Here is a 13393-nt window from a genome sequence, read left to right on the forward strand (position 1 = left end):
ATCAATAAAACCTAAACAATGCCAAACAGGACAAACACCAGAACATTTTTGAATTTCTATGTCACTACTTTTAGAAAGATAGAATTACTTATAAAGTAAAAAATACAACAAATACTTCACTAAATATACTGATATTTTCCCATAGTTTTCTAGATACTCATATGCTTATTTTTCTTCAAATTTTAAAATAGTTTTTACCATCGCTGAGCTTGTTATTAAATCAGACAACCACTAATATCTACCTGACATGCGCAGTTTCTGAGGAATTGTCCATACGTAGCTTTGTCATCAACATTCGTACAACGTTGACTGAGAAGACAGTGTTACCCTAAAAAAATAACAATCAACATTTCTATTTAAATTCCCGTCCGTCTACATCTATGTACATACATATATATGTGTATATATAAATACAGTTATCATAGTAAATTAAGCGAGAAAATGTATGAGAACCTACGTAAATTATTTATATATACATCAACTTGTAGTGATTTGAGTCGAGGAACCTAATGGTGATCCATGTTTGTATATGATGAGTTATACACTAACAAATAGTACAAAATAGTAGACCAAGACTTGGCGGTTGGTAGCGATGACTACTTGACTTCCATCTGGTCTTTCTGCTACATTATGGCCGACTAGCGCAAATAGCCCTCGTGTAGCAGTGACTAAAGACTAATTGTAAGATTGTGTGATACTCTAGAGTAAGGGTGTTACATGAGTTTTGGTTTTCTATGTTTGTATAGTAAGTGTTCTGCTAAGAACAATTTAACAATAACAAACCGTTATGTCACATTTTACATTCTGATACATAGTGTTATTAATTCATAACAAGTTAGTGTAGAATATCCTGTTTGTTGTTAACATTATTCATACCTGTTCTACTGTTATTTAAAAGTTAATGTTGTACTTTGACTTCATCCATAGCTTTTCACACTCAACATGAGAAGTGAAGCCGTTATAAACAGGAGACAGATGAACTGATGGACAGACACCACTGTTCACAGTATGTATAAAACAAGTAGTACATAATGTTCTCTGTCCAATCACAAATATTGTCTACAGCTGTTTCAAAGTCAGTCTTCACTGATTGGTGTTGATATCGAATTCTGTAACATCATAAAAGGGTGAGATAAAAGTCTGTAAAAAGTAAACCTCTAAGAAAATTGTACGAAAAACGAGGCTTGAGTATTTACTATGTCAAGAAATGAGAATTAGATAACAAATACAATAATAGGATTTGGGATAAGAAGTTAAAAACAATAGGTAAATTGTATACTGGGGAATCTCGTCAGACTTTGGTTTCTCACATCTTTGTGACTTACACTAAATAAATATTACAAAATTATAAAGTCCAAAGAAAATCTGAGTAAAATTATTCGTACAGATTTATAATTGTTATTTAATGTTGTATGTTGTTCAGATATACCAGTGAAGTAGTTCATGTATGATGTTGTACAAGGTAATTTAGTGAACCAGGTATCTGTGTTGTTCAGTTGTACAGGGTAATTTAGTGAACCAGGTATCTGTTTTGTTCAGTTGTACAGGGTAATTTAGTGAACCAGGTATCTGTGTTGTTCAGTTGTACAGGGTAATTTAGTGAACCAGGTATCTGTAATTTGTTGTTCAGTTGTACAGGGTAATTTAGTGAACCAGGTATCTATGTTGTTCAGTTGTACAGGGTAATTTAGTGAACCAGGCATGCATGTTGTTGAGCGGTATCAGTAAAGTAATCAACACGATATGTATGTTTTACAGATGTACCAGGGGCGGAGACCTTCTCGTGGTTTATGACGCTTCCATACACGACATTGCAGACAGCAGTTTGCCCTTGTTTTGACAGTACAATAAGCATGTTTTGTTTCATCAATGGTTGAATAACTTTCCTTGTCTGTTTCTGTATTTAATTAATTCAAACACTAAATATTAAAAATGTTTTGATAAAAGAGTAACATACGAGTACTTACCATGAAGAACTCGAGAGGACTGTATCGATACGACTCGTGTATCTGTATGAAATTTGGCAAACTTTCAGTACACATAATATATATTTGTGCTGACATTTAGTGATTCAATAAAGAGGTGCACTGAGTAGTACATGTTGTCTTCATTTGTTTGGTAAACATGTTACCTGCAAAGTAAAACTTACTTTGTTAGTAATACTATTAAACAACATAACAAATTAACAATGACAGAATGGACAGACAAATATTACGACTGTGGTTTTGAAGCGTGTGTCGCGGACACCTGTGAACATCGATCAAGCAAGCTCCTTTTGGCTGTGATCTGTCCAGCAGTGTCTTGTAAGTACAAACAATGCATTCCCGATGCTTAGTCACAGGGTTGAGTGCCCCAAGTAAAAATTTCAGTCTGCCCGCGAGGGCAGTTCAGTGTCTAAATTAGGCTTTTCTGCTAGCTATGGGTTAACTAAAATTGGGGGAAGACCTTATCGTGGTTTATGTTGTTTCTATACACGACACTGCAGATAGCAGTTTACCCTTGTTTTGACAGTAAAATAACCACGTTCTATTACACCAATGGTTGAATAACTTTCCGTATCTGTTACTCCCGTATACGTTTATACCCTCGTCCCTAAGACATGTGTCCGACAACGGCCACTTGCAAACTCTCTCTTTCTTAACCTGAGGATGACCTAGGAAGGTCGAATCGTTTTTCTCTCCTCAATAAAAGTGTCAGTACCCATAGCAGCCATTGTGATACACAATACATGTGTTAGTACCCATACCAGACATTCACATATACAAGTGTTAGTACCCATACCAGACATTCTGATACACAATACCAGTGTTAGTACCCATACCAGCCATTCTGATAAACATTTTTATCTGAAGTAGGTTTCTCATCATCAAGATTTTTTATTTTTTTGCTTTAAATACTGAATCTGCAAAATATTGAAAACTTTGTCTCTGTTCCCTTCTGTTGTATGAATCTATTTCTTCATCTTCAATATAGTTATAATATTAATCATCAACCTTGAAATTTGCTTTCGTTCAGAAACATTGTTCGAAACGTGAATCCAAAGTTTCTCCACTTTAAAGAACCAAACCGAAATGTTCAAAGTCGTTAGATTATCAGATTTGTCTGAAGAGACTATTGCTTTGTTTTACATTGGGCTGAAGCTACACGAGGGCTATCTACACTAGTCGTCCGAAATTTAGCAGTGAAAGAATAGAGGTACCTAGTCATCACCATCCACTAACCACTCTTTCACAAACGAATATTGAGACTGACCCTAACAATGTTCTCCCTCCCCCCACACATATCATAAAGGGTGAGCATGTTTTGTGGAGTTGGATCAAGAATTTCAAACAAAGCATCAACAGAACATAAATTTCACTGAAAAAGTTCAAAGTGTTCTGTACTAACCATAGAATCGTTGATACCAGTGTTGATTACACCGATGTACTGAACAAGTGGAACTAATAGAACGAAGACAAATTGTTCAGTGTGAACATGTCCAAAATTTGAGGATGAATTGACTGACTAACAACATTCATTCCTAGCTTCATCCTGACGACCAGATTGTTAACCTGTGTAATTATAACATAAATAATCAGTGTAAATCAGTGCTAGCTAAAGGTCTTCAGTTCTCTCTTCCACCACGTAGACTCTACGTACCTAATTTAGTTTACACTTTCAAATCACAATACAGACACCTGAAGGACCTTCTTATGAAAGATAAAATAACTCTTTATCGATTGAGTAACATTTTTATGACGAAAATAAAGAACTTTGCCTTTTCTACTTCTTGTGATTTTATCCCTAATGTTCGTCCTTACCGTTTAAGCTCTGAAGAAATATTTTAAAAGAACTGTCGTTAAATAAAAATATTTATGTTACATCGTCCGACAATAACATTATTATTCTTAACTAAAATAATTACTTGATTAAAATGGTGGTTATTCTTTACAACAAAAGCACATTTAAAATCCTTATTAATACCTATTAATTCATTATCATCGAACGTAACGAAACATTTCAAAGATACCTGAGAGAACTTAGAAAGAAAAATATCGTAGACATTTGACTGATAATGAGACGACACCAAGTAAACCATCACAGTGTATTAAGTCGCTATTGTGGGTTATATAGATATAATTATCCTAAATTTACTAAAATCACGAACTAAAAGCACAGTTAATTAATAATACAGCAACATGGTACAGGCTATCTATTAACCATTGCAGAATTATCGACCCCAGTGGCTCAGCGGTATGTCTGCTGATTTACACGCTAAAATCCGGGTTTCGATATCCGTGGTGGGCAGAGCACAGATAGCCATTGTGTTGTGCTTAATTCAAAACAAAACAAAAGCAGCATTATCTTATACTGAAAAAATATATTTTAGTAAATCCAATATAAAGTATTAATTACGTTATATTTTCTAATTTAACTATTATCTAAAGGACATGGCGTGCATATTTGTATCTATGTAACCGAAACAACAAATACATTGTTTCACTATCTACTAAATGGCACCACACAAAACAATCTATAAAAATTCCCACTTTGGTATTCTAAATTCAGACAATTATAAAAATAACTACGATACGTACGACAAACCTTTGTTTATCAAAGAACAGAATTTTAAAGTACTGTCCTCATAACAAGAACCCGACTTTCACTAGAACTAAATCTGAAGGTTTTATTATATCTTTATTGATGTAATATCTAAATATAGTTTTAAGGAAAGGAGTTAAAAACTGTTAATTTTTAAATAAACGATAACACACTTAATAGACCAAAATAATGTTTGCTTCGCACAATGAGAACAGTTTTCCACTGCATTAATTACTGTAAAAAATATTTTTATCTTAAAAATGACCAATTTTTCTAAATTTTTCAGTACGACATTGTCGAAAACAGCCCAGTACTTGTTAACCCTAATTGCTAAGCCTCTCACAGGTTGCAGAGTAAAGTGAATGTTACTTGTCTGACTTTTGCTTCTTATTTCAAGAAGTTGATTGAGATTTTTAGAATCATCTTATGTAAATATACAATAAAAGTATTCATACAAAACTTTAAACCAACAAATTGTACTGGTCGAAATATCCGTGGAATGTGAGGTTGGTAATGTTTTGCTATAAAATTTTGTTATTTCTTCTCAAAGTCGGCTTTTATTTTAATGTCTGGTCTCCATAGTTACTATATGCAAATACTCAGTAATTTTGTGGTTTAACTTTATTGTTGCCTTTCTTCACAGTTTGTATTGGTTTCAAGTGTAACTATACTCTTGAATCAATTGTTGTTATGAAATGACGTACGCCAAAGAGAAGGAAATGATACAAAAATAAAACTGATAAGTGAGCGGTAGCAATGGGAAAACTCAGAAGATATTCAAAGTTGAGTGATGAAAACGAAATTTTATCCTTTAAATCTAATAAAGAAATTGTACCTAGATTATAAATAAAAGGTTTTTTTCGCGATCACGTGTATGATGATTTGTCGGTGTAAGATCTTAAATGTGACAAGTTTTTTATCGTCTGTAGATTTATTCTGTACATACGACTTTAACCTTTATATATATTTATTTATATTCACTATATGCGTGTATTATATAAAATATAAAAATAGAGAGAACCACAAATATTTTAAGATTATATTAAAGTAAACAAATAGATTCTGCTAAGAAACAAGCATTTAAAGTTTAAAGGTATACACGTTTACTAACAGTGATAAAACAAACTGTAAGATTGGGTGATACTCGTGGTTTTAACACTCCTACGAAAAAAATATTTACATCCACTAAAGTGATTTTGGGGCCTATCAGGCCCCATATATTTTTCCAATAGAAACACAGTGATTTAGCAACATTCATTACAAACAACTTTAGAATGGCTCTGACAAACATTTTTTTTTACAATTTGAGCAAACAATTTTCGACTGTCTATCTTTTGATCTGCCGCACAAATGGCATCGTCCTCTTTTTGCCCTCTTTGCAGGCGGTTCACATGAGGTTGTTTTGTCATTATCTTTGCAGTAAATTTCTTTGATTTCAAGCACCAATTGCCGTATAAATTCTCTTCTGGCTCTTGATTTATGTTGACGAAGAAATTCTGGATGTTTTGTCGAGTATAGAACGAAAGCATTGTACGCAGCAAGATCTAGAATGTTATAGAATATGCAGACTGACCAGCGCTTTGATCGCCTCTTTGTTGTATAATATCTCACCAGTTGATCGAGAGGGTCGACACCTGCCTTCGTTGCATTGTAAAGATTGACGATTTCGGGCTTTCCATTCTCTTCTACTTCACCAGACTGATGCTGAGAACTCAGTAGTAGCACATATTTTCCTGGTTTGTCTGAGTGCCTGAGAAGAGTGATGTCGTCATGGTAGAAAAACTTTGGTGATAACTCTCTAGATTTTGCATTTATTTCAGGAGGCAGGAAGGTTCTTGATTTCCGTTACATAGTTGTTCATCCACTGTCAGGTATTCGCTTGGGTTGTAACTGTTTTTGCAATTTTCAATGAAAAAATTCCAGACTCCAGAGATGGCGGCATCTTTGATTTCTCTATTTCTTTGAGAGTGGATGTCAAATCTGATTTTGAGCACATTTTTTAAAATTTGTCTTGTGTAATCAGTTTTCGCAAAATGGCAAACCGAATTCGGTTGAAAACATTTCGTCTATCGATGCATTTTTGGATTTGCTTATTCCAAGGAAAAGATTAGCTGCGATCCATTTCCAGAGGTCTTCTTCAAAATTGGTTCTTTCATGACGGTGTTTGTTGAGTGAATGATCTGTTCCATCATATTATCAGAAATGAAAATTTTGAATGTTTCGAATGGTGTAGAGACTCTTGGAGCAGCTTGCCTTGTAATGCCTGGGTTCCCATTGAATATATTGAGAGCTGCGGTTCTCCTGTTGATCCTTGAAGGTGTTGTTGAATAACTAAAATTCTTATCTTTGGACAAAAGTTCGTTCACTGGCATCGTAGTAAGATCTTCTTGATTACTTTCTTCACTTTCAGAAGGGTACGGAGCGAGTTGTTCATCATTTTCGGCTTCAGAAGGATCATCATCACAACTTTCAGAGTAGTCTTCGAAATTATCATGTTCACTTTCATCGTCGGATGGTTTTGTCAGTAAATGTACAGCTTATCAAGAGATATCATTTTTGACACGGTTTGAAGATTTCAGCTCCTGTATATATAGGATTTGTAGATTCTTCTAGAATATTCTAAATACTTCTGTAAAGTTTCTAGAATGTTCTAGAACAGGCGTGGGCAAACTAGGCAATAATCAGGACCGTCTAAAATTATTGTTGGAGTAGAGTTATTATCCTAAATATCCATTTTTGAAAAGAAGTTGTAAAATTAATATATTTTACTATAATTTGCTTTTTTCGGTTGCCCAGGCCTGTTCTAGAATTATTCAGGAAATAAATAAAGTCATTTTTATGTTTTTTGATCTGGGGCCTAATAGGCCCCAAAATACCCTTAGTGGATGTTTTAAAAAAAATTTAAATATTATTTCGCAAATGTCTGAAAAGTCAAAATATTATTGCTCCTTAAAATATAAAGGGATAGGGTCAGTTAATGGCAATTTCATTTAAATACAAAATTATTAGCCTAATATTAATAACCTTTCAAGTTGCTCTGGGGCCTATTAGGCCCCAATTTTCGTAGGAGTGTTAAACTATAATTCATGGAGCCCTTGAAATTAACGTATTTCTCATTTACTTTCTATGTTTTAAGAAACACAACAAAAATGTAAACATTAATGAATAAATAGTAAAATGCATGTGTACATTATACAGTAACGTACGGTAGCCGAAATAGTGTAGTTTTGTAGGCAAATACGTAGTTAGGCCTACTGCATTTGTGTTATTGTCTAAACTAAGATAAATTTAACACCACATTCAAAACTTGACAACTTTATAACAAGAGAACAGTAAATTTTATGAGCAAGTGCACAAATAACACCTTCATACACATATGCTGCGAAATTCGACAGACATAAAATGGATGAGCAGTAGCACTGAACACCTGCGACCTCAGATCCTACAACAATGGTTCCCAACCTTTTTATGGCCCGCACCTCTAAAAAAATTTTAATATGTTCTCGCACACCTAACAGTAATTATTTATTTAAGAATAAAGGTGAAGGTGGTCAAAACAAATTTTATAATTAGTTGTAATGATATATAAACAAAAACGAAACATTTGAAAAGAAAAAATATTACAACAAACTAAAATTTGCATAAACCGGTTTCTACATGAAACTTTGAACCAACATTTTAATTACAAATATGTTATTTGGTTGGGAACCACTGTCTGTAAAAGTAGTGTTTACTGAACCTGAAAATGTGCGAAACTTTGAACCATATAATAAAAAATAGTCTATATTTTACACATTTTAATTACAATTTTATTACCTTTGGAAATTTTGTTTGTAAATGTTGTACCTACAAATTGTATTCTACTGGTCGAAGTACCCATGAAATGCAAGGTGAGAAACTTTTGACTATAAAATTTAGTTCTTTCTTCGCACAGTTCGATTCTTACTTTAAGATTTCGTCTCCTTAGTTACTATATGCAAATATTCAATAATATTATGCTTACATTTTATTGTTGTCTTTCTCAGTTTGTATTGGTTAGAAATCAAGCAATATATCATGCTTGAAGTACCTGGCTGCCAGATGTTCACAATGAATAATACAGTGAACAAGGAGAAACTCTGTAAAGCTGGGATCACTTTTCATAAGTGCAATTAATCCTTCATTTTTCCCCACCATTGCAGGTGCTACATCTGTTGCACACTGACGAGTTTACCCAGTGGAATATCAGTATTTGTTCTGTCAAACGCATATTTAATGTCAACACCACGAGTTGTTTTTTTGGAGCCAGAAAGTACAACATTTCTTTCACAGTTACATCAGAGGAAACATAACGAATAAATACCGCCAGTTGTGAGTTGTCTTGTATGTCTGTAGATTCGTCAAGGGCTAAGCTGAATGCAAGAGAATTCTTTAAATCATTTTGCGTGCGACTTCAGTGCTGATCTGGGAGATACGTCTCTCTTTAGTGTGGCGTGAAGCTACTGGTTGTGCTGTTAATCACTGAAGTTTTGTGTTATTTGAAAGTGACACTGCAGTAACTTCAGCGATATTCTTGTTAACAAATTCACCATGATAATATGGGCGTTTAGTACGAGAAATATTCCATGATATAACAGAACTAGCTTCAGTCGTTGTATCAACTTCCTTACTGAACATTGTAAACAGTGTCTGCTGGCTATTTATTGATGATTTTAACACAGTTAACTTGTTTTATCTGTAATTATGATTTAGGTGGATAATCAGACGATACGTTTTTGTGATTTTTTCACAGTGTTGTTTCAAGTTACTGGCTTTGTAATGACTGAGTAACACGTTGCAGGTAATATATAAAGATTTACCTCCTTTAACGGTGAATGTAAAATATTCCGCCCACTCTAGCTTAAAATTTCTGTTTTCATCTACACACAAATAAGAAATTTGTTTGCTTTTTTGAATTTCGCACAAAGTTACTCGAGGGCTATCAGTGCTAGCCGTCCCTAATTTAGTAGTGTAAGACTAGAGGGAAGGCAGCTAGTCATCACCACCCACCGCCAACTCTTGGGCTACTCTTTTACCAACGAATAGTGGGATTGACCGTACAATTATAATGCCCCCACGGCTGGGAGGGCGAGCATGTTTGGCGCGAACCCGCGACCCTCAGATTACAAGTCGCACGCCTTAACGCGCTAGGCCATAATAAGATTGACCTAAGAATAACTTAATGTGTGATCTCGACAGATACCACGTACATGATGTAAATAGTCTTAAATACCTCTCCCCTTTTAACATGTATTTAAGGAATGTTACACAAGCTGACCACTACGCACTAGTTGTTGTTGTTGTTTTGAATTAAGCACAAAGCTACACAATGAGCTATCTGTGCTCTGCCCACCACGGGTATCGAAACCCGGATTTTAGCGTGTAAGTCCGCAGAAATACCGCTGAGCCACTGGGGGTCCTACGCACAAGACACTTAATTATTGTTTTCCATTATTGTTTCATAATTTTCTTTTATAATTCTCTTATATTTTTATTATATTAATTTATTTTATTTTATTGTTACGACTAATAGTAGTATCGTTTTCTCTATGGAGAAAAGTAACATATAAAAAAAAATATATTGAAATGAAAATCAAACAAAAAAAAAAGAAAAAATATTTAAAAAATTTCTTTTCGTGTCCATGCATGGACTGTGTCCTGAAGCGGGCCCGAGTACGGTGTTACACTCTATCGGCCTAGCCCAAAGCTATAACAACTAACAAACCCTGAACGTCATCAACGTTCGGGAAGGAGGAAGAGGCATCTGACCTTTCTGGGTATTTCACATCAATACCCAAATACCCACTTAGAGCGAACGAACGAATGTAGTAATTGAAAGCTTAGTAACAAGGTTTATTTGTAAGTGTAGTCATTGAAATTTGTAATTAGCGTTAATCATTTGATTCTTGTTAATTATTTTTTATAAATCACCACAATAATATATTATTAATCTGCTATTACTAGAATATCTTCATTATGCGGACATATTTAACACTTAAACTTTGAAGAAAATATAGATTATAACTCAGAATCCGATTCGAACTGAATGAAATTGGATGTCTTATTCGATTTCGAGCCAAATTTAGCTATCTGGAAACTTAAGTGACACACCAACTTGTTATGTATATGTAGGCCTCTTGTAACCAGGCTTAGATTTAATTATAATTTTAAGTTGTGAATGTACATATTGTAAGTTATTAGTAATAATGCGCGAAGGAAGTTGTAATAATGTGATAAAAATGTAGTAATCATTAAGAGTTTGTTTGTTTTGAATTTCGCGCTAAGCTACTCGAGGGCTATGCGCTCGTCGCCCTACTTTAGCAGTGTAAGACTAGAGGGAAGGCAACTAGTGATCACCACCAACCTTGGGCTTATCTTTCACCAACGAATAGTGAGATTGACTGTAACCTCATAACGACCCCACGGCTCAAAGGGGCGAGAATGTTTGGTGCTACGGGGATTCGAACCCACGACCCTCAGATTATGCGGGCCTTAACCCATCTGGCCATGCAGGGCCACTAAGTAAGAGTAAGACTTAAGATAATTTGAATTAGGTTGGTTAAGAATCCCAGTGGTAGTGATACTACATTAACAATAATCTGAGTAAATGAATAACATATATTGTCTATAATACTTACAGAACCATTTTTCTAAAGTTTTATTATTTTAATCTTGTTAGTTTAATACTTGTAATTAAACCATGAATTATGATGTTCTTGCTTCATGGTTGAGGTCTAACAAATAACTTAATATTTAGTATTAAATATTTGTACTGACAGTACAATGTTTGATACTTAGAAGTTTTTACAATATTAATAAAATGTTTATTTTCTTACTAATATTCAAATTTTCTATAATATTCAAATATAATAAACCAGATATATGAATCTGTTTGTTTCAAGTTCTGTTCTTCATCTAAGAGAAGATTTTCCTGAAAGAAACAAAACAAACTGATTCAGTACTTCTGTCTATATGTGTGAAATTATTAATATCTTGTTAACAGTATATCACAAAATGAACACTGCAGAAGTTGGAAATATGTTTTGATACATGAAAAATTACATGTACACATAATTTGGACTGCACAAGGTGAAAGTTAATTTGTGTATAGGTAACTCTAAAAAGATAATCTGAAAACAGTCAAGGAATCTCATTAAAACAACATTATAATCTAAACTTGTAACTTTTAATATATAGATATAAGATTATTGTTCCATGGTAAATGTTTCATAATGGCAACTTCTAATATATTAAGTGTATATTCACACAACTTGGTAGATTTTTTTACTAAACATTACAAGACTGTTGCACACTAAAGTCATAATTTTTTAATAGATAATTTGTTTTATTAATATTTGTTCATTTGCATTTTAACCTGGAGGTTAACTCTCAGTCTTCTACTTTGAGTTATCATTCATTATCACAACATCACAAAAAAAGATGTCTTTCAAAATAATACCTCCATGGACTTTGTGGACTACTTTCATAAGAGATTTTGTAATACTGGATCAACTAATTCATTTTTTTAGCCTTTCTGCAATAAAAATATATCAAATACAAAACCTTAAAACTTTAATACACAAACAACATTAGACTCGGCATGGCCAAGCGTGTTAAGGCGTGCGACTCGTAATCTGAGGATCGCGGGTTCGCATCCTCGTTGTGCCAAACATGCTACCCTTTCAGCCATGCGGGGCGTTATAATGGTACGATCAATCCCACTATTCGTTGGTAAAAAGAGTAGCCCAAGAGTTGGCGGTGAGTGGATGACGACTAGCTGCCTTCCCTCTGGTCTTACACTACAAAATTAGGGACGGCTAGCACAGATAGCCCTCGGGTAGCTTTGTGCGAAATTCTAAAACAAACAAACATCATTACGAATTTATGATAATGGTTGTTACAAATAAATGATTTATTTATATAAATTTTACAAACTCACAAATAATTTAGTCTCTCTTTGGTTCAGAATTGAATATTGTATCGATGATCCAGGTCCACGATTAGCGAATTAATTCTGACTTGATGTTGTTATACCTTGCTCAAGTTAACTTGCCCTTTATTCTTAGCTGTCCTTGCACCACTTACAAGGTAACTTTTACCGACGAAGATATTTAATGTCCTCTAAAGGTACTAACGTCATAAGTTAATTCACTTATGTTAAAGCGGATTGTAATGTTCGAGAATCTATAAATATTCCTGGTACAATTCTGTGATTTTACGACGTTAATCCCATTACAACTTACGAAGCTTATAGTGTACTGACTCTAGCGACCAAACAACATACTATTTTTTTCCCGCGTTTTGCGATAGCTTTATAGCTCATAGTTTCTAGAAAGTTCGGTAGACAACAATTGTTGATTTATACTCCACCAATCAACATACTATTTTTTTTCCCGCGTTTTTTGCGATAGCTTTTATAGCTCATAGTTTCTAGAAAGTTCGGTAGACAACAATACAATGAATCACTGATTATTACACGTCATACATTGTTGATTCTTATGCTCGAAAAATCTTCTAAATATTTAGAAACAGTTGGGACATGCGCAATACACATTTACAAATGTACGCGTTACGTTTATTAAACTTAAATAAATGTATAATAGTAAATCCGTAACGTGATGGATAAATTTTAATGTCAGAGAAAGGAAGCTAGTGAGTAAAAGTGGCTCACTGAACTGTGTGCAGTAGTCCTCAACTTTTTTGTATGTTTCAAAATCATTCTCTTCTTTAAAGTCGATTCTTGACAGTGTTTCGAACTCTTTGGCTGAAATATTTGTACATAACTAGTTTTTTT

The 13393-nt window shown here is 33.9% G+C and overlaps 1 long non-coding RNA gene across 2 annotated transcripts in view; it reads left to right on the forward strand.

The window, feature by feature from the left end:
• LOC143241890 (uncharacterized) overlaps positions 1-2077 on the forward strand; it is a 153565-nt gene extending 151488 nt beyond the window's left edge. For both annotated transcript variants that reach the window (XR_013022322.1, XR_013022328.1), the window contains exon 4: positions 1759-2077. This is a non-coding gene — a long non-coding RNA (uncharacterized LOC143241890). The remainder of the gene's footprint in view (positions 1-1758) is intronic.
• Positions 2078-13393: the final 11316 nt, after the last annotated feature.

Source organism: Tachypleus tridentatus, unplaced genomic scaffold (genome assembly GCF_004210375.1).
Source record: "Tachypleus tridentatus isolate NWPU-2018 unplaced genomic scaffold, ASM421037v1 Hic_cluster_1, whole genome shotgun sequence".
In the NCBI taxonomy this organism is placed as follows: Eukaryota; Metazoa; Arthropoda; class Merostomata; order Xiphosura; family Limulidae; genus Tachypleus; species Tachypleus tridentatus.